General features: G+C 41.5%; 1 protein-coding gene across 2 annotated transcripts in view; it reads left to right on the top strand.

Annotated features, from left to right (window-relative positions):
• Positions 1–2278: 2278 nt before the first annotated feature.
• The window catches only part of fbxo38 (F-box protein 38), a 184440-nt gene continuing 167970 nt past the window's right edge, over positions 2279–18748 (top strand). For both annotated transcript variants that reach the window (XM_080502309.1, XM_080502308.1), the window contains exon 1: positions 2279–2380. The gene's annotated coding sequence lies outside the window, so the exon portion shown is untranslated. The remainder of the gene's footprint in view (positions 2381–18748) is intronic.

Raw genomic sequence — 18748 nt, 5'->3', positions numbered from 1 at the left:
AATCTGCTCAGGTGAGACGGGCGTTGGTGTCTTCAGGGGTGACCAGACTAATCGACCTGCGGACGGAGAGAGGCTGGAAGAGTGCTGCCCAGCTGAGCCAGGAGACTGGGATAAGGTCTCAGCGACTGATTGAGAAGCTGCTGGAGGAGGTCCGGAGAGGGCTCCCCCCACGCTTCAGAGAAGCCCTAGGGACGTGCGGAGTGAGTCCACCTGTCCGCCCTTTGCCCTTCCCTCCACTGTCGGTGCAGGCTGTAGGAGCACAGCAGGGAACAGCTGGCACCCTTCTGTCCTTTTCCATCTTGCCAACAATGGCCACAGTGACAAAGAAGGAGCTGTACATCACTGCGACTAAAGTCCACCATAGAGCTGCGCTGGCTGCCACCCCGGAGTCCAGGTGGTCAGGTGTGTTGGCCCCGGGGTCGTCTCCCAAAGGCAGCTGGAGGTCCCTGTACCGACCTCCGATTGAGAAACGCTGCGCGGATCTCCAGTGGAGGGTGGTGCATGGGGCCGTGGCCACGAACAGACATGTGGCCCACTTTGACCCAAGGTCCGACGGCCACTGCGCTTTTTGCCCGGAGGAGGAAACGTTGGAGCATTTGTGGCTGTCCTGCTCCCGGCTCGCCCCCCTCTTCACTCTACTGAAGCAGTGGGGGGATGAACTGGGCCTGCCGTTCACAAGGGAACTTTTCATTTTTGGCCCAAAGTTCTCGGTGGCTCAGCGAAGAGTGGGAACCCTGACAAACTTTCTAGTGGGCCAAGCGAAGCTCAGCATCTGGATCACGCGGAGGAACCAGATGCGAGGCTCAGGATGCGTCGACCCCGAGTTGATGCTGAGGAGGCTCGTGAGAGCGCGGCTCAGAGTGGAGCACCTCTACAGTACTTTGGTGGGGGGTCTGGAGGACTTCGAGGGGGTCTGGACCATAGGGGGGGTCTTGTGTGTGGTCAGCGGAGGAAGCCTGGTCCTAAATTTTTAACCACAAAGATGTTTTTATGTGTTGATCCTTTTTTTTATGTGTTGATCCCATCCTGAGTGTTGTTGTTTGTGTGATGTTTGTACTCACATTGAGTGAATGACGCCTCAATAAACGTTGTGGTAAAGTCAAAGTCTCTCTCTCAATCTCTCTCTCTCTCAATCTCTCCATCTCTCTCTCTCTCTCATCTCTCTCTCTCGCCATCTCTATCTCTCTCTCTCTCTCTCTCCATCTCTCTCTCTCTCTCTCCATCGCTCTCTCTCTCTATCTCTCTATCTCTCTCTCTCTGTCCATCTCTCTCTCTCTCTCACCATCTCTATCTCTCTCTCTCTCTCCATCTCTCTCTCTCAATCTCTCCATCTCTCTCTCTCTCTCTCTCAATCTCTCTCTCTCTCAATCTCTCCATCTCTCTCTCCATCTCTCTCTCTCTCTCCCTCTCTCTCTCTCTCTCTCTCCATCTCTCTCTCTCTCAATCTCTCCATCTCTCTCTCTCTCTCAATCTCTCCATCTCTCTCTCCATCTCTCTCTCTCTCCCTCTCCATCTCTCTCTCTCTCTCTCTCTCTCCATCTCTCTCTCTCTCAATCTCTCCATCTCTCTCTCTCTCAATCTCTCTCTCTCTCAATCTCTCCATCTCTCTCTCTCTCTCTCTTTCCATCTCTCTCTCTCAATCTCTCCATCTCTCTATCTCTCCCTCTCCATCTCTCTCTCTCTCTCTCTCTCTCTCTCTCCATCTCTCTCTCTCTCAATCTCTCCATCTCTCTCTCCATCTCTCTCTCTCAATCTCTCCATCTCTCTCTCCATCTCTCTCTCTCTCCATCTCTCTCTCTCAATCTCTCTCTCTCTCCATCTCTCTCTCTCTCTCTCTCTCTCCCTCTCTCTCTCTCCATCTCTCTCTCTCTCAATCTCTCCATCTCTCTCTCCATCTCTCTCTCTCAATCTCTCCATCTCTCTCTCCATCTCTCTCTCTCCATCTCTCTCTCTCAATCTCTCCATCTCTCTCTCTCTCTCTCCATCTCTCTCTCTCTCTCCATCTCTCTCCATCTCTCTCTCTCTCTCTCTCTCTCTCTCTCTCTCTCTCTCTATCATGTCTGACTCTTGTTTTAAATAAACTCCGTGAAAACTGCTTGAGAATTGCGTGATATATGACAAGTTTAATAGTGTAATCGCGATTCATTCTTCTACAGATGTCGTGCCTGCAGGAGCGGCGCACCGGTCCGTGTTTGTGACATATGGTTCTACCCATAAAGGTCTATGTCTGTGGGGAGGATCGGCTCTACTCATATAGGTCTATGCTGCTCTGTCAGTGTTTAGCGTTAGCCCCGGTGTTGCTGTTAGCCTCAGTGTTATCTCCGCTGTTGCAAGGATGTCTGAGCACCGCCATCGCCTCTCCTTTAATCAAGAAGTCCTGGTAGGTGATCTTCGTGTCTACGGAGCTTCTCAAACACTCTTTATTTCGTGGAGTTTGTTTGGTAGACGTTCTCGTTGCTACGTCTCTGTAGCAGAGTAATGCTAAAGCAGCTGCTCAGCTAGCTGAGCCGAATCATAAGCAGACTGCTGCAACTGTGCCTGTGGAGTACTGTAGTACTGTAGTGTTGTAGTGTTGTAGTACTGTAGCGTTGTAGTACAACTAGTGTTGTCTGTAGAACATGTAATGCTGTTGGTACTGTTGCACTGTGGTACTGTAATGGAAAAACTAATAATGTAGGTCCAGGGTTGGGGATCTTGCTTGTAAACAGTAATCCGTTACAATTGCAAGTTACTTGTCAAAAATGTAATCAGTAACTTATTCACAGTACTAAAATAAAAAGTAACGTACCAGAGTACTTTTAGTTACTTTTGGATTACTTCACCAGTAAATATCTGCTGCTCAGTGTATTGACACATCTAAGACAGCAGACACAAATTACACTTCACAAGTTTTGAACTATCAAAATTCGGTAACCAATCAGGTGTTTGTTTTGTTTTTTTAAAGAATCAAAACCACAATACAAATAAAGCTTTCAATTTCTGTTGTGCCCATCTTTTCCAAAACACTCTCTCTTTCTCTCTCTCGTCCCATTTCCTCATTGGTTTTAATGTTGGGTTTTTTCCAGACTAAATATGAATGTTTGATGAGAGGCTGTATCTGACAGCATGCACCACTGGTTGATAATAACTGAACAACCTGCTGGACCTGCTACTGAGTCAACGAGCAGACTAAATAAATAAATAAAATGTGGCATGTGCAGCCCCAAATAATAGCTAAAGCATGAGATCCTCTAAACATGTTGAGAAGGTCTTCCTCCCATCAGCACCAGTACTGGTATTGGCAGGTTACTGACAATTAATGAGCTAATAAAACTAGTTGGTTTTGGCAGGTTACTGGCAGGTTAGGAGCTAATAAAACTAGTTGGTATTGGCAGGTTACTGGCAGGTTAGGAGCTAATAAAACTAGTTGGTATTGGCAGGTTACTGGCAGGTTAGGAGCTAATAAAACTAGTTGGTTTTGGAAGGTTACTGGCAGTTAATGAGCTAATAAAACTAGTTGGCATTGGCAGGTTGCTGGCAGGTTATGAGCTAATAAAACTAGTTGGTTTTGGAAGGTTACTGGCAGGTTATGAGCTAATAAAACTAGTTGGTATTGGAAGGTTACTGGCAGGTTATGAGCTAATAAAACTAGTTGGTATTGGCAGGTGACTGGCAGTTGATGAGCTAATAAAACTAGTTGGTATTGGCAGGTTACTGGCAGGTTATGAGCTAATAAAACTAGTTGGTATTGGCAGGTGACTGGCAGGTTATGAGCTAATAAAACTAGTTGGTATTGGCAGGTTACTGGCAGTTGATGAGCTAATAAAACTAGTCGGTATTGGCAGGTGACTGGCAGGTTATGAGCTAATAAAACTAGTTGGTATTGGCAGGTTACTGGCAGTTGATGAGCTAATAAAACTAGTCGGTATTGGCAGGTGACTGGCAGGTTGTGAGCTAATGAAACTAGTTGGTATTGGCAGGTTACTAGCAGGCTATGAGCTATTAAAACTAGTTGGTATTGGCAGGTGACTGACAGTTGATGAGCTAATAAAACTAGTTGGTATTGGCAGGTTACTAGCAGGCTATGAGCTAATAAAACTAGTTGGTATTGGCAGGTTACTAGCAGGCTATGAGCTAATAAAACTAGTTGGTATTGTCAGGTTAGTGACAGGTTATGAGCTAATAAAACTAGTTGGTATTGGCAGGTGACTGACAGGTTATGAGCTAATAAAACTAGTTGGTTTTGGCAGGTTACTGGCATGTTTTGAGCTAATTAAACTAGTTGGTATTGGCAGGTTACTGACAGGTTATGAGCTAATAAAACTAGTTGGTTTTGGCAGGTTACTGGCATGTTTTGAGCTAATTAAACTAGTTGGTATTGGCAGGTTACTGGCAGGTTATGAGCTAATAAAACTAGTTGGTATTGACAGGTTGCTGGCAGGTTATGAGCTAATAAAACTAGTTGGTATTGTCAGGTTAGTGACAGGTTATGAGCTAATAAAACTAGTTGGTATTGGCAGGTGACTGGCAGTTGATGAGCTAATAAAACTAGTTGGTATTGTCAGGTTAGTGACAGGTTATGAGCTAATAAAACTAGTTGGTATTGGCAGGTGACTGGCAGTTGATGAGCTAATAAAACTAGTTGGTATTGACAGGTTGCTGGCAGGTTGTGAGCTAATAAAACTGCTTGGTATTAGCAGGTTACTGACAGTTGATGAGCTATTAAAACTAGTTGGTATTGGCAGGTGACTGGCAGGTTATGAGCTAATAAAACTAGTTGGTATTGGAAGGTTACTGGCAGGTTATGAGCTAATAAAACTAGTTGGTATTGGCAGGTGACTGGCAGTTGATGAGCTAATAAAACTAGTTGGTATTGGCAGGTTACTGGCAGGTTATGAGCTAATAAAACTAGTTGGTATTGGAAGGTTACTGGCAGGTTATGAGCTAATAAAACTAGTTGGTATTGGCAGGTGACTGGCAGTTGATGAGCTAATAAAACTAGTTGGTATTGGCAGGTTACTGGCAGGTTATGAGCTAATAAAACTAGTTGGTATTGGAAGGTTACTGGCAGGTTATGAGCTAATAAAACTAGTTGGTATTGGCAGGTGACTGGCAGTTGATGAGCTAATAAAACTAGTCGGTATTGGCAGGTGACTGGCAGGTTATGAGCTAATAAAACTAGTTGGTATTGGCAGGTTACTGGCAGTTGATGAGCTAATAAAACTAGTCGGTATTGGCAGGTGACTGGCAGGTTGTGAGCTAATGAAACTAGTTGGTATTGGCAGGTTACTAGCAGGCTATGAGCTATTAAAACTAGTTGGTATTGGCAGGTGACTGACAGTTGATGAGCTAATAAAACTAGTTGGTATTGGCAGGTGACTGGCAGGTTGTGAGCTAATGAAACTAGTTGGTATTGGAAGGTTACTAGCAGGCTATGAGCTAATAAAACTAGTTGGTATTGGCAGGTTACTGACAGGCTATGAGCTAGTAAAACTAGTTGGTATTGGCAGGTTAGTGACAGATTATGAGCTAATACAACTAGTTGGTATTGGTAGGTTACTGACAGGTTATGAGCTAATAAAACTAGTTGGTATTGGCAGGTTACTGACAATTAATGAGCTAATAAAACTAGTTGGTTTTGGCAGGTTACTGGCAGGTTAGGAGCTAATAAAACTAGTTGGTATTGGCAGGTTACTGGCAGGTTAGGAGCTAATAAAACTAGTTGGTATTGGCAGGTTACTGACAGTTAATGAGCTAATAAAACTAGTTGGTTTTGGAAGGTTACTGGCAGTTAATGAGCTAATAAAACTAGTTGGCATTGGCAGGTTGCTGGCAGGTTATGAGCTAATAAAACTAGTTGGTTTTGGAAGGTTACTGGCAGGTTATGAGCTAATAAAACTAGTTGGTATTGGAAGGTTACTGGCAGGTTATGAGCTAATAAAACTAGTTGGTATTGGCAGGTGACTGGCAGTTGATGAGCTAATAAAACTAGTTGGTATTGGCAGGTTACTGGCAGGTTATGAGCTAATAAAACTAGTTGGTATTGGAAGGTTACTGGCAGGTTATGAGCTAATAAAACTAGTTGGTATTGGCAGGTGACTGGCAGTTGATGAGCTAATAAAACTAGTTGGTATTGGCAGGTTACTGGCAGGTTATGAGCTAATAAAACTAGTTGGTATTGGAAGGTTACTGGCAGGTTATGAGCTAATAAAACTAGTTGGTATTGGCAGGTGACTGGCAGTTGATGAGCTAATAAAACTAGTTGGTATTGGCAGGTGACTGACAGTTGATGAGCTAATAAAACTAGTTGGTATTGGTAGGTGACTGGCAGGTTGTGAGCTAATGAAACTAGTTGGTATTGGCAGGTTACTAGCAGGCTATGAGCTAATAAAACTAGTTGGTATTGGCAGGTGACTGACAGTTGATGAGCTAATAAAACTAGTTGGTATTGGCAGGTTACTAGCAGGCTATGAGCTAATAAAACTAGTTGGTATTGGCAGGTTACTAGCAGGCTATGAGCTAATAAAACTAGTTGGTATTGTCAGGTTAGTGACAGGTTATGAGCTAATAAAACTAGTTGGTATTGGCAGGTGACTGACAGGTGATGAGCTAATAAAACTAGTTGGTTTTGGCAGGTTACTGGCATGTTTTGAGCTAATTAAACTAGTTGGTATTGGCAGGTTACTGGCAGGTTATGAGCTAATAAAACTAGTTGGTATTGACAGGTTGCTGGCAGGTTATGAGCTAATAAAACTAGTTGGTATTGTCAGGTTAGTGACAGGTTATGAGCTAATAAAACTAGTTGGTATTGGAAGGTTACTGGCAGGTTGTGAGCTAATAAAACTGCTTGGTATTAGCAGGTTACTGACAGTTGATGAGCTATTAAAACTAGTTGGTATTGGCAGGTGACTGGCAGGTTATGAGCTAATAAAACTAGTTGGTATTGGAAGGTTACTGGCAGGTTATGAGCTAATAAAACTAGTTGGTATTGGCAGGTGACTGGCAGTTGATGAGCTAATAAAACTAGTTGGTATTGGCAGGTTACTGGCAGGTTATGAGCTAATAAAACTAGTTGGTATTGGAAGGTTACTGGCAGGTTATGAGCTAATAAAACTAGTTGGTATTGGCAGGTGACTGGCAGTTGATGAGCTAATAAAACTAGTTGGTATTGGCAGGTTACTGGCAGGTTATGAGCTAATAAAACTAGTTGGTATTGGAAGGTTACTGGCAGGTTATGAGCTAATAAAACTAGTTGGTATTGGCAGGTGACTGGCAGTTGATGAGCTAATAAAACTAGTCGGTATTGGCAGGTGACTGGCAGGTTATGAGCTAATAAAACTAGTTGGTATTGGCAGGTTACTGGCAGTTGATGAGCTAATAAAACTAGTCGGTAGTGGCAGGTGACTGGCAGGTTGTGAGCTAATGAAACTAGTTGGTATTGGCAGGTTACTAGCAGGCTATGAGCTATTAAAACTAGTTGGTATTGGCAGGTTACTGACAGGCTATGAGCTAGTAAAACTAGTTGGTATTGGCAGGTTAGTGACAGATTATGAGCTAATACAACTAGTTGGTATTGGTAGGTTACTGACAGGTTATGAGCTAATAAAACTAGTTGGTATTGGCAGGTTACTGACAATTAATGAGCTAATAAAACTAGTTGGTTTTGGCAGGTTACTGGCAGGTTAGGAGCTAATAAAACTAGTTGGTATTGGAAGGTTACTGGCAGGTTATGAGCTAATAAAACTAGTTGGTATTGGCAGGTGACTGGCAGTTGATGAGCTAATAAAACTAGTTGGTATTGGCAGGTTACTGGCAGGTTATGAGCTAATAAAACTAGTTGGTATTGGAAGGTTACTGGCAGGTTATGAGCTAATAAAACTAGTTGGTATTGGCAGGTGACTGGCAGTTGATGAGCTAATAAAACTAGTTGGTATTGGCAGGTTACTGGCAGGTTATGAGCTAATAAAACTAGTTGGTATTGGAAGGTTACTGGCAGGTTATGAGCTAATAAAACTAGTTGGTATTGGCAGGTGACTGGCAGTTGATGAGCTAATAAAACTAGTCGGTATTGGCAGGTGACTGGCAGGTTATGAGCTAATAAAACTAGTTGGTATTGGCAGGTTACTGGCAGTTGATGAGCTAATAAAACTGGTCGGTATTGGCAGGTGACTGGCAGGTTGTGAGCTAATGAAACTAGTTGGTATTGGCAGGTTACTAGCAGGCTATTAGCTATTAAAACTAGTTGGTATTGGCAGGTGACTGACAGTTGATGAGCTAATAAAACTAGTTGGTATTGGCAGGTTACTAGCAGGCTATGAGCTAATAAAACTAGTTGGTATTGGCAGGTTACTAGCAGGCTATGAGCTAATAAAACTAGTTGGTATTGTCAGGTTAGTGACAGGTTATGAGCTAATAAAACTAGTTGGTATTGGCAGGTGACTGACAGGTTATGAGCTAATAAAACTAGTTGGTTTGTGCAGGTTACTGGCATGTTTTGAGCTAATTAAACTAGTTGGTATTGGCAGGTTACTGACAGGTTATGAGCTAATAAAACTAGTTGGTTTTGGCAGGTTACTGGCATGTTTTGAGCTAATTAAACTAGTTGGTATTGGCAGGTTACTGGCAGGTTATGAGCTAATAAAACTAGTTGGTATTGACAGGTTGCTGGCAGGTTATGAGCTAATAAAACTAGTTGGTATTGTCAGGTTAGTGACAGGTTATGAGCTAATAAAACTAGTTGGTATTGGCAGGTGACTGGCAGTTGATGAGCTAATAAAACTAGTTGGTATTGTCAGGTTAGTGACAGGTTATGAGCTAATAAAACTAGTTGGTATTGGCAGGTGACTGGCAGTTGATGAGCTAATAAAACTAGTTGGTATTGACAGGTTGCTGGCAGGTTGTGAGCTAATAAAACTGCTTGGTATTAGCAGGTTACTGACAGTTGATGAGCTATTAAAACTAGTTGGTATTGGCAGGTGACTGGCAGGTTATGAGCTAATAAAACTAGTTGGTATTGGAAGGTTACTGGCAGGTTATGAGCTAATAAAACTAGTTGGTATTGGCAGGTGACTGGCAGTTGATGAGCTAATAAAACTAGTTGGTATTGGCAGGTTACTGGCAGGTTATGAGCTAATAAAACTAGTTGGTATTGGAAGGTTACTGGCAGGTTATGAGCTAATAAAACTAGTTGGTATTGGCAGGTGACTGGCAGTTGATGAGCTAATAAAACTAGTTGGTATTGGCAGGTTACTGGCAGGTTATGAGCTAATAAAACTAGTTGGTATTGGAAGGTTACTGGCAGGTTATGAGCTAATAAAACTAGTTGGTATTGGCAGGTGACTGGCAGTTGATGAGCTAATAAAACTAGTCGGTATTGGCAGGTGACTGGCAGGTTATGAGCTAATAAAACTAGTTGGTATTGGCAGGTTACTGGCAGTTGATGAGCTAATAAAACTAGTCGGTATTGGCAGGTGACTGGCAGGTTGTGAGCTAATGAAACTAGTTGGTATTGGCAGGTTACTAGCAGGCTATGAGCTATTAAAACTAGTTGGTATTGGCAGGTGACTGACAGTTGATGAGCTAATAAAACTAGTTGGTATTGGCAGGTGACTGGCAGGTTGTGAGCTAATGAAACTAGTTGGTATTGGAAGGTTACTAGCAGGCTATGAGCTAATAAAACTAGTTGGTATTGGCAGGTTACTGACAGGCTATGAGCTAGTAAAACTAGTTGGTATTGGCAGGTTAGTGACAGATTATGAGCTAATACAACTAGTTGGTATTGGTAGGTTACTGACAGGTTATGAGCTAATAAAACTAGTTGGTATTGGCAGGTTACTGACAATTAATGAGCTAATAAAACTAGTTGGTTTTGGCAGGTTACTGGCAGGTTAGGAGCTAATAAAACTAGTTGGTATTGGCAGGTTACTGGCAGGTTAGGAGCTAATAAAACTAGTTGGTATTGGCAGGTTACTGACAGTTAATGAGCTAATAAAACTAGTTGGTTTTGGAAGGTTACTGGCAGTTAATGAGCTAATAAAACTAGTTGGCATTGGCAGGTTGCTGGCAGGTTATGAGCTAATAAAACTAGTTGGTTTTGGAAGGTTACTGGCAGGTTATGAGCTAATAAAACTAGTTGGTATTGGAAGGTTACTGGCAGGTTATGAGCTAATAAAACTAGTTGGTATTGGCAGGTTACTGGCAGGTTATGAGCTAATAAAACTAGTTGGTATTGGCAGGTGACTGGCAGTTGATGAGCTAATAAAACTAGTTGGTATTGGCAGGTTACTGGCAGGTTATGAGCTAATAAAACTAGTTGGTATTGGAAGGTTACTGGCAGGTTATGAGCTAATAAAACTAGTTGGTATTGGCAGGTGACTGGCAGTTGATGAGCTAATAAAACTAGTTGGTATTGGCAGGTTACTGGCAGGTTATGAGCTAATAAAACTAGTTGGTATTGGAAGGTTACTGGCAGGTTATGAGCTAATAAAACTAGTTGGTATTGGCAGGTGACTGGCAGTTGATGAGCTAATAAAACTAGTTGGTATTGGCAGGTGACTGACAGTTGATGAGCTAATAAAACTAGTTGGTATTGGTAGGTGACTGGCAGGTTGTGAGCTAATGAAACTAATTGGTATTGGCAGGTTACTAGCAGGCTATGAGCTAATAAAACTAGTTGGTATTGGCAGGTGACTGACAGTTGATGAGCTAATAAAACTAGTTGGTATTGGCAGGTTACTAGCAGGCTATGAGCTAATAAAACTAGTTGGTATTGGCAGGTTACTAGCAGGCTATAAGCTAATAAAACTAGTTGGTATTGTCAGGTTAGTGACAGGTTATGAGCTAATAAAACTAGTTGGTATTGGCAGGTGACTGACAGGTGATGAGCTAATAAAACTAGTTGGTTTTGGCAGGTTACTGGCATGTTTTGAGCTAATTAAACTAGTTGGTATTGGCAGGTTACTGGCAGGTTATGAGCTAATAAAACTAGTTGGTATTGACAGGTTGCTGGCAGGTTATGAGCTAATAAAACTAGTTGGTATTGTCAGGTTAGTGACAGGTTATGAGCTAATAAAACTAGTTGGTATTGGAAGGTTACTGGCAGGTTGTGAGCTAATAAAACTGCTTGGTATTAGCAGGTTACTGACAGTTGATGAGCTATTAAAACTAGTTGGTATTGGCAGGTGACTGGCAGGTTATGAGCTAATAAAACTAGTTGGTATTGGAAGGTTACTGGCAGGTTATGAGCTAATAAAACTAGTTGGTATTGGCAGGTGACTGGCAGTTGATGAGCTAATAAAACTAGTTGGTATTGGCAGGTTACTGGCAGGTTATGAGCTAATAAAACTAGTTGGTATTGGAAGGTTACTGGCAGGTTATGAGCTAATAAAACTAGTTGGTATTGGCAGGTGACTGGCAGTTGATGAGCTAATAAAACTAGTTGGTATTGGCAGGTTACTGGCAGGTTATGAGCTAATAAAACTAGTTGGTATTGGAAGGTTACTGGCAGGTTATGAGCTAATAAAACTAGTTGGTATTGGCAGGTGACTGGCAGTTGATGAGCTAATAAAACTAGTCGGTATTGGCAGGTGACTGGCAGGTTATGAGCTAATAAAACTAGTTGGTATTGGCAGGTTACTGGCAGTTGATGAGCTAATAAAACTAGTCGGTATTGGCAGGTGACTGGCAGGTTGTGAGCTAATGAAACTAGTTGGTATTGGCAGGTTACTAGCAGGCTATGAGCTATTAAAACTAGTTGGTATTGGCAGGTGACTGACAGTTGATGAGCTAATAAAACTAGTTGGTATTGGAAGGTTACTGGCAGGTTATGAGCTAATGAAACTAGTTGGTATTGGAAGGTTACTAGCAGGCTATGAGCTAATAAAACTAGTTGGTATTGGCAGGTTACTGACAGGCTATGAGCTAGTAAAACTAGTTGGTATTGGCAGGTTAGTGACAGATTATGAGCTAATACAACTAGTTGGTATTGGTAGGTTACTGACAGGTTATGAGCTAATAAAACTAGTTGGTATTGGCAGGTTACTGACAATTAATGAGCTAATAAAACTAGTTGGTTTTGGCAGGTTACTGGCAGGTTAGGAGCTAATAAAACTAGTTGGTATTGGCAGGTTACTGGCAGGTTAGGAGCTAATAAAACTAGTTGGTATTGGCAGGTTGCTGGCAGGTTATGAGTTGATAAAACTAGTTGGCATTGGCAGGTTACTGGCAAGTTATGAGCTAATAAAACTAGTTGGTATTGGCAGGTTACTGACAGGCTATGAGCTAATAAAACTAGTTGGTATTGGCAGGTTACTGGCAGGTTATGAGTTAATAAAACTAGTTGGTATTGGCAGGTTACTGGCACGTTATGAGTTAATTAAACTAGTTGGCATTGGCAGGTTGCTGGCAGGTTATGAGCTAATTAAACTAGTTGGTATTGGCAGGTTACTGGCAGGTTATGAGCTAATAAAACTAGTTGGTATTGGAAGGTTACTGGCAGGTTATGAGCTAATTAAACTAGTTGGTATTGGCAGGTGACTGGCAGTTGATGAGCTAATAAAACTAGTCGGTATTGGCAGGTGACTGGCAGGTTGTGAGCTAATGAAACTAGTTGGTATTGGCAGGTTACTAGCAGGCTATGAGCTAATAAAACTAGTTGGTATTGGCAGGTGACTGACAGTTGATGAGCTAATAAAACTAGTTGGTATTGGCAGGTTACTGGCAGGTTATGAGTTAATAAAACTTGTTGGTATTGGCAGGTTACTGGCAGGTTGTGAGCTAATAAAACTAGTTGGTATTGGCAGGTTACTGGCAGGTTATGAGTTAATAAAACTAGTTGGTATTGGCAGGTTACTGGCAGGTTATGAGTTAATAAAACTAGTTGGTATTGGCAGGTTACTGGCAGGTTATGAGTTAATAAAACTAGTTGGTATTGGCAGGTTACTGGCAGGTTGTGAGCTAATTAAACTAGTTGGTATTGGCAGGTTTCTGGCAGGTTATGAGTTAATAAAACTAGTTGGTATTGGCAGGTTACTGGCAGGTTATGAGTTAATAAAACTAGTTGGTATTGGCAGGTTACTGGCAGGTTATGAGTTAATAAAACTTGTTGGTATTGGCAGGTTACTGGCAGGTTATGAGCTAATAAAACTAGTTGGTATTGGAAGGTTACTGGCAGGTTATGAGCTAATAAAACTAGTTGGTATTGGCAGGTTTCTGGCAGGTTATGAGTTAATAAAACTAGTTGGTATTGGCAGGTTACTGGCAGGTTATGAGTTAATAAAACTAGTTGGTATTGGCAGGTTACTGGCAGGTTATGAGCTAATAAAACTAGTTGGTATTGGCAGGTTACTGGCAGGTTATGAGCTAATAAAACTAGTTGGTATTGGAAGGTTACTGGCAGGTTATGAGCTAATAAAACTAGTTGGTATTGGCAGGTGACTGGCAGTTGATGAGCTAATAAAACTAGTCGGTATTGGCAGGTTACTGGCAGGTTATGAGCTAATAAAACTAGTTGGTATTGGCAGGTTACTGGCAGTTGATGAGCTAATAAAACTAGTCGGTATTGGCAGGTGACTGGCAGGTTGTGAGCTAATGAAACTAGTTGGTATTGGCAGGTTACTAGCAGGCTATGAGCTATTAAAACTAGTTGGTATTGGCAGGTGACTGACAGTTGATGAGCTAATAAAACTAGTTGGTATTGGCAGGTGACTGGCAGGTTGTGAGCTAATGAAACTAGTTGGTATTGGAAGGTTACTAGCAGGCTATGAGCTAATAAAACTAGTTGGTATTGGCAGGTTACTGACAGGCTATGAGCTAGTAAAACTAGTTGGTATTGGCAGGTTAGTGACAGATTATGAGCTAATACAACTAGTTGGTATTGGTAGGTTACTGACAGGTTATGAGCTAATAAAACTAGTTGGTATTGGCAGGTTACTGACAATTAATGAGCTAATAAAACTAGTTGGTTTTGGCAGGTTACTGGCAGGTTAGGAGCTAATAAAACTAGTTGGTATTGGCAGGTTACTGGCAGGTTAGGAGCTAATAAAACTAGTTGGTATTGGCAGGTTACTGACAGTTAATGAGCTAATAAAACTAGTTGGTTTTGGAAGGTTACTGGCAGTTAATGAGCTAATAAAACTAGTTGGCATTGGCAGGTTGCTGGCAGGTTATGAGCTAATAAAACTAGTTGGTTTTGGAAGGTTACTGGCAGGTTATGAGCTAATAAAACTAGTTGGTATTGGAAGGTTACTGGCAGGTTATGAGCTAATAAAACTAGTTGGTATTGGCAGGTGACTGGCAGTTGATGAGCTAATAAAACTAGTTGGTATTGGCAGGTCACTGGCAGGTTATGAGCTAATAAAACTAGTTGGTATTGGAAGGTTACTGGCAGGTTATGAGCTAATAAAACTAGTTGGTATTGGCAGGTGACTGGCAGTTGATGAGCTAATAAAACTAGTTGGTATTGGCAGGTTACTGGCAGGTTATGAGCTAATAAAACTAGTTGGTATTGGAAGGTTACTGGCAGGTTATGAGCTAATAAAACTAGTTGGTATTGGCAGGTGACTGGCAGTTGATGAGCTAATAAAACTAGTCGGTATTGGCAGGTGACTGGCAGGTTATGAGCTAATAAAACTAGTTGGTATTGGTAGGTGACTGGCAGGTTGTGAGCTAATGAAACAAGTTGGTATTGGCAGGTTACTAGCAGGCTATGAGCTAATAAAACTAGTTGGTATTGGCAGGTGACTGACAGTTGATGAGCTAATAAAACTAGTTGGTATTGGCAGGTGACTGGCAGGTTGTGAGCTAATGAAACTAGTTGGTATTGGCAGGTTACTAGCATGCTATGAGCTAATAAAACTAGTTGGTATTGGCAGGTGACTGACAGTTGATGAGCTAATAAAACTAGTTGGTATTGGCAGGTGACAGGCAGGTTGTGAGCTAATAAAACTAGTTGGTATTGGCAGGTTACTAGCAGGCTATGAGCTAATAAAACTAGTTGGTATTGGCAGGTTACTGACAGTTAATGAGCTACTAAAACTAGTTGGTATTGGCAGGTGACAGGCAGGTTATGAGCTAATAAAACTAGTTGGTATTGCCAGGTTACTAGCAGGCTATGAGCTAATAAAACTAGTTGGTATTGGCAGGTTACTGACAGTTAATGAGCTAATAAAACTAGTTGGTATTGGCAGGTGACAGGCAGGTTATGAGCTAATAAAACTAGTTGGTATTGGCAGGTTACTAGCAGGCTGTGAGCTAATAAAACTAGTTGGTATAGGCAGGTGACTGACAGTTGATGAGCTAATAAAACTAGTTGGTATTGGCAGGTTGCTGGCAGGTTATGAGTAAATAAAACTAGTTGGCATTGGCAGGTTACTGGCAAGTTATGAGCTAATATAACTAGTTGGTTTTGGCAGGTTACTGACAGTTGATGAGCTAATAAAACTAGTTGGTATTGGCAGGTTACTGACAGGCTATGAGCTAGTAAAACTAGTTGGTATTGGCAGGTTAGTGACAGATTATGAGCTAATACAACTAGTTGGTATTGGTAGGTTACTGACAGGTTATGAGCTAATAAAACTAGTTGGTATTGGCAGGTGACTGACAGTTGATGAGCTAATAAAACTAGTTGGTATTGGCAGGTTACTGACAGGCTATGAGCTAGTAAAACTAGTTGGTATTGGCAGGTTAGTGACAGGTTATGAGCTAATAAAACTAGTTGGTATTGGCAGGTTGCTGGCAGGTTATGAGTTGATAAAACTAGTTGGCATTGGCAGGTTACTGGCAAGTTATGAGCTAATAAAACTAGTTGGTATTGGCAGGTTACTGACAGGCTATGAGCTAATAAAACTAGTTGGTATTGGCAGGTTACTGGCAGGTTATGAGTTAATAAAACTAGTTGGTATTGGCAGGTTACTGGCACGTTATGAGTTAATTAAACTAGTTGGTATTGGCAGGTTGCTGGCAGGTTATGAGCTAATTAAACTAGTTGGTATTGGCAGGTTACTGGCAGGTTATGAGCTAATAAAACTAGTTGGTATTGGAAGGTTACTGGCAGGTTATGAGCTAATTAAACTAATTGGTATTGGCAGGTGACTGGCAGTTGATGAGCTAATAAAACTAGTCGGTATTGGCAGGTGACTGGCAGGTTGTGAGCTAATGAAACTAGTTGGTATTGGCAGGTTACTAGCAGGCTATGAGCTAATAAAACTAGTTGGTATTGGCAGGTGACTGACAGTTGATGAGCTAATAAAACTAGTTGGTATTGGCAGGTTACTGGCAGGTTATGAGTTAATAAAACTTGTTGGTATTGGCAGGTTACTGGCAGGTTGTGAGCTAATAAAACTAGTTGGTATTGGCAGGTTACTGGCAGGTTATGAGTTAATAAAACTAGTTGGTATTGGCAGGTTACTGGCAGGTTATGAGTTAATAAAACTAGTTGGTGTTGGCAGGTTACTGGCAGGTTATGAGTTAATAAAACTAGTTGGTATTGGCAGGTTACTGGCAGGTTGTGAGCTAATTAAACTAGTTGGTATTGGCAGGTTTCTGGCAGGTTATGAGTTAATAAAACTAGTTGGTATTGGCAGGTTACTGGCAGGTTATGAGTTAATAAAACTAGTTGGTATTGGCAGGTTACTGGCAGGTTATGAGTTAATAAAACTTGTTGGTATTGGCAGGTTGCTGGCAGGTTATGAGCTAACTAAACTAGTTGGTATTGGCAGGTTACTGGCAGGTTATGAGCTAACTAAACTAGTTGGTATTGGCAGGTTACTGGCAGGTTATGAGCTAATAAAACTAGTTGGTATTGTCAGGTTAGCGACAGGTTATGAGCTAATAAAACTAGTTGGCATTGGCAGGTGACTGGCAGGTTATGAGCTAATAAAACTAGTTGGTATTGGCAGGTTACTGACAGTTGATGAGCTAATAAAACTAGTTGGTATTGGCAGGTTGCTGGCAGGTTATGAGCTACTAAAACTAGTTGGTATTGGCTGGTGACTGGCAGGTTATGAGCTAATAAAACTAGTTGGTATTGGCAGGTTACTGGCAGGTTATGAGCTAATAAAACTAGTTGGTGTTGGCAGGTAACTGGCAAGTTATGAGCTAATAAAACTAGTTGGTATTGGCAGGTTGTTGGCAGGTTATGAGCTAATAAAACTAGTTGTTACTGGCAGGTTATGAGTTAATAAAACTAGTTGGTATTGGCAGGTTGCTGGCAGGTTATAAGCTAATAAAACTAGTTGGTATTGTCAGGTTAGTGACAGGTTATGAGCTAATAAAACTAGTTGGTATTGGCAGGTTACTGACAGGTTATGAGCTAATAAAACTAGTTGGTATTGGCAGGCTACTGAGAGGTTATGAGCTAATTAAACTAGTTGGTTTTGGCAGGTTACTGACAGGTTATGAGCTAATAAAAGTAGTTGGTTTTGGCAGGTTACTGGCATGTTTTGAGCTAATTAAACTAGTTGGTATTGGCAGGTTACTGGCAGGTTATGAGCTAATAAAACTAGTTGGTATTGGCAGGTTACTGGCAAGTTATGAGCTAATATAACTAGTTGGTTTTGGCAGGTTACTGACAGTTGATGAGCTAATAAAACAAGTTGGTATTGGCAGGTTACTGACAGGCTATGAGCTAGTAAAACTAGTTGGTATTGGCAGGTTAGTGACAGATTATGAGCTTATACAACTAGTTGGTATTGGCAGGTTACTGACAGGTTATGAGCTAATAAAACTAGTTGGTATTGGCAGGTGACTGACAGTTGATGAGCTAATAAAACTAGTTGGTATTGGCAGGTTACTGACAGGCTATGAGCTAGTAAAACTAGTTGGTATTGGCAGGTTAGTGACAGGTTTTGAGCTAATAAAACTAGTTGGTATTGGCAGGTTGCTGGCAGGTTATGAGTTGATAAAACTAGTTGGCATTGGCAGGTTACTGGCAGGTTATGAGCTAATAAAACTAGTTGGTATTGGCAGGTTACTGACAGGCTATGAGCTAATAAAACTAGTTGGTATTGGCAGGTTACTGACAGGCTATGAGCTAATAAAACTAGTTGGTATTGGCAGGTGACTGGCAGGTTGTGAGCTAATAAAAGTAGTTGGTATTGGCAGGTTACTGGCAGGTTATGAGTTAATAAAACTAGTTGGTATTGGCAGGTTACTGGCACGTTATGAGTTAATTAAACTAGTTGGTATTGGCAGGTTGCTGGCAGGTTATGAGCTAATTAAACTAGTTGGTATTGGCAGGTTACTGGCAGGTTATGAGCTAATAAAACTAGTTGGTATTGGCAGGTTACTGGCAGGTTATGAGTTAATAAAACTAGTTGGTATTGGCAGGTTGCTGGCAGGTTATGAGCTAAAAAAAACTAGTTGGTATTGGCAGGTTGCTGGTAGGTTATGAGTTAATAAAACTAGTTGGTATTGGCAGGCTACTGAGAGGTTATGAGCTAACTAAACTAGTTGGTATTGGCAGGTTACTGGCAGGTTATGAGCTAATAAAACTAGTTGGTATTGTCAGGTTAGCGACAGGTTATGAGCTAATGAAACTAGTTGGCATTGGCAGGTTACTGGCAGGTTATGAGCTAATAAAACTAGTTGGTATTGGCAGGTTACTGACAGTTGATGAGCTAATAAAACTAGTTGGTATTGGCAGGTGACTGACGATGAGCTAATAAAACTAGTTGGTATTGGCAGGTTGCTGGCAGGTTATGAGCTACTAAAACTAGTTGGTATTGGCAGGTGACTGGCAGGTTATGAGCTAATAAAACTAGTTGGTATTGGC

This window comes from Blennius ocellaris (genome assembly GCF_963422515.1).
Source record: "Blennius ocellaris genome assembly, chromosome: 9".
Taxonomy (NCBI): Eukaryota; Metazoa; Chordata; class Actinopteri; order Blenniiformes; family Blenniidae; genus Blennius; species Blennius ocellaris.
This window is presented reverse-complemented; position numbering and strand designations above follow the sequence as displayed.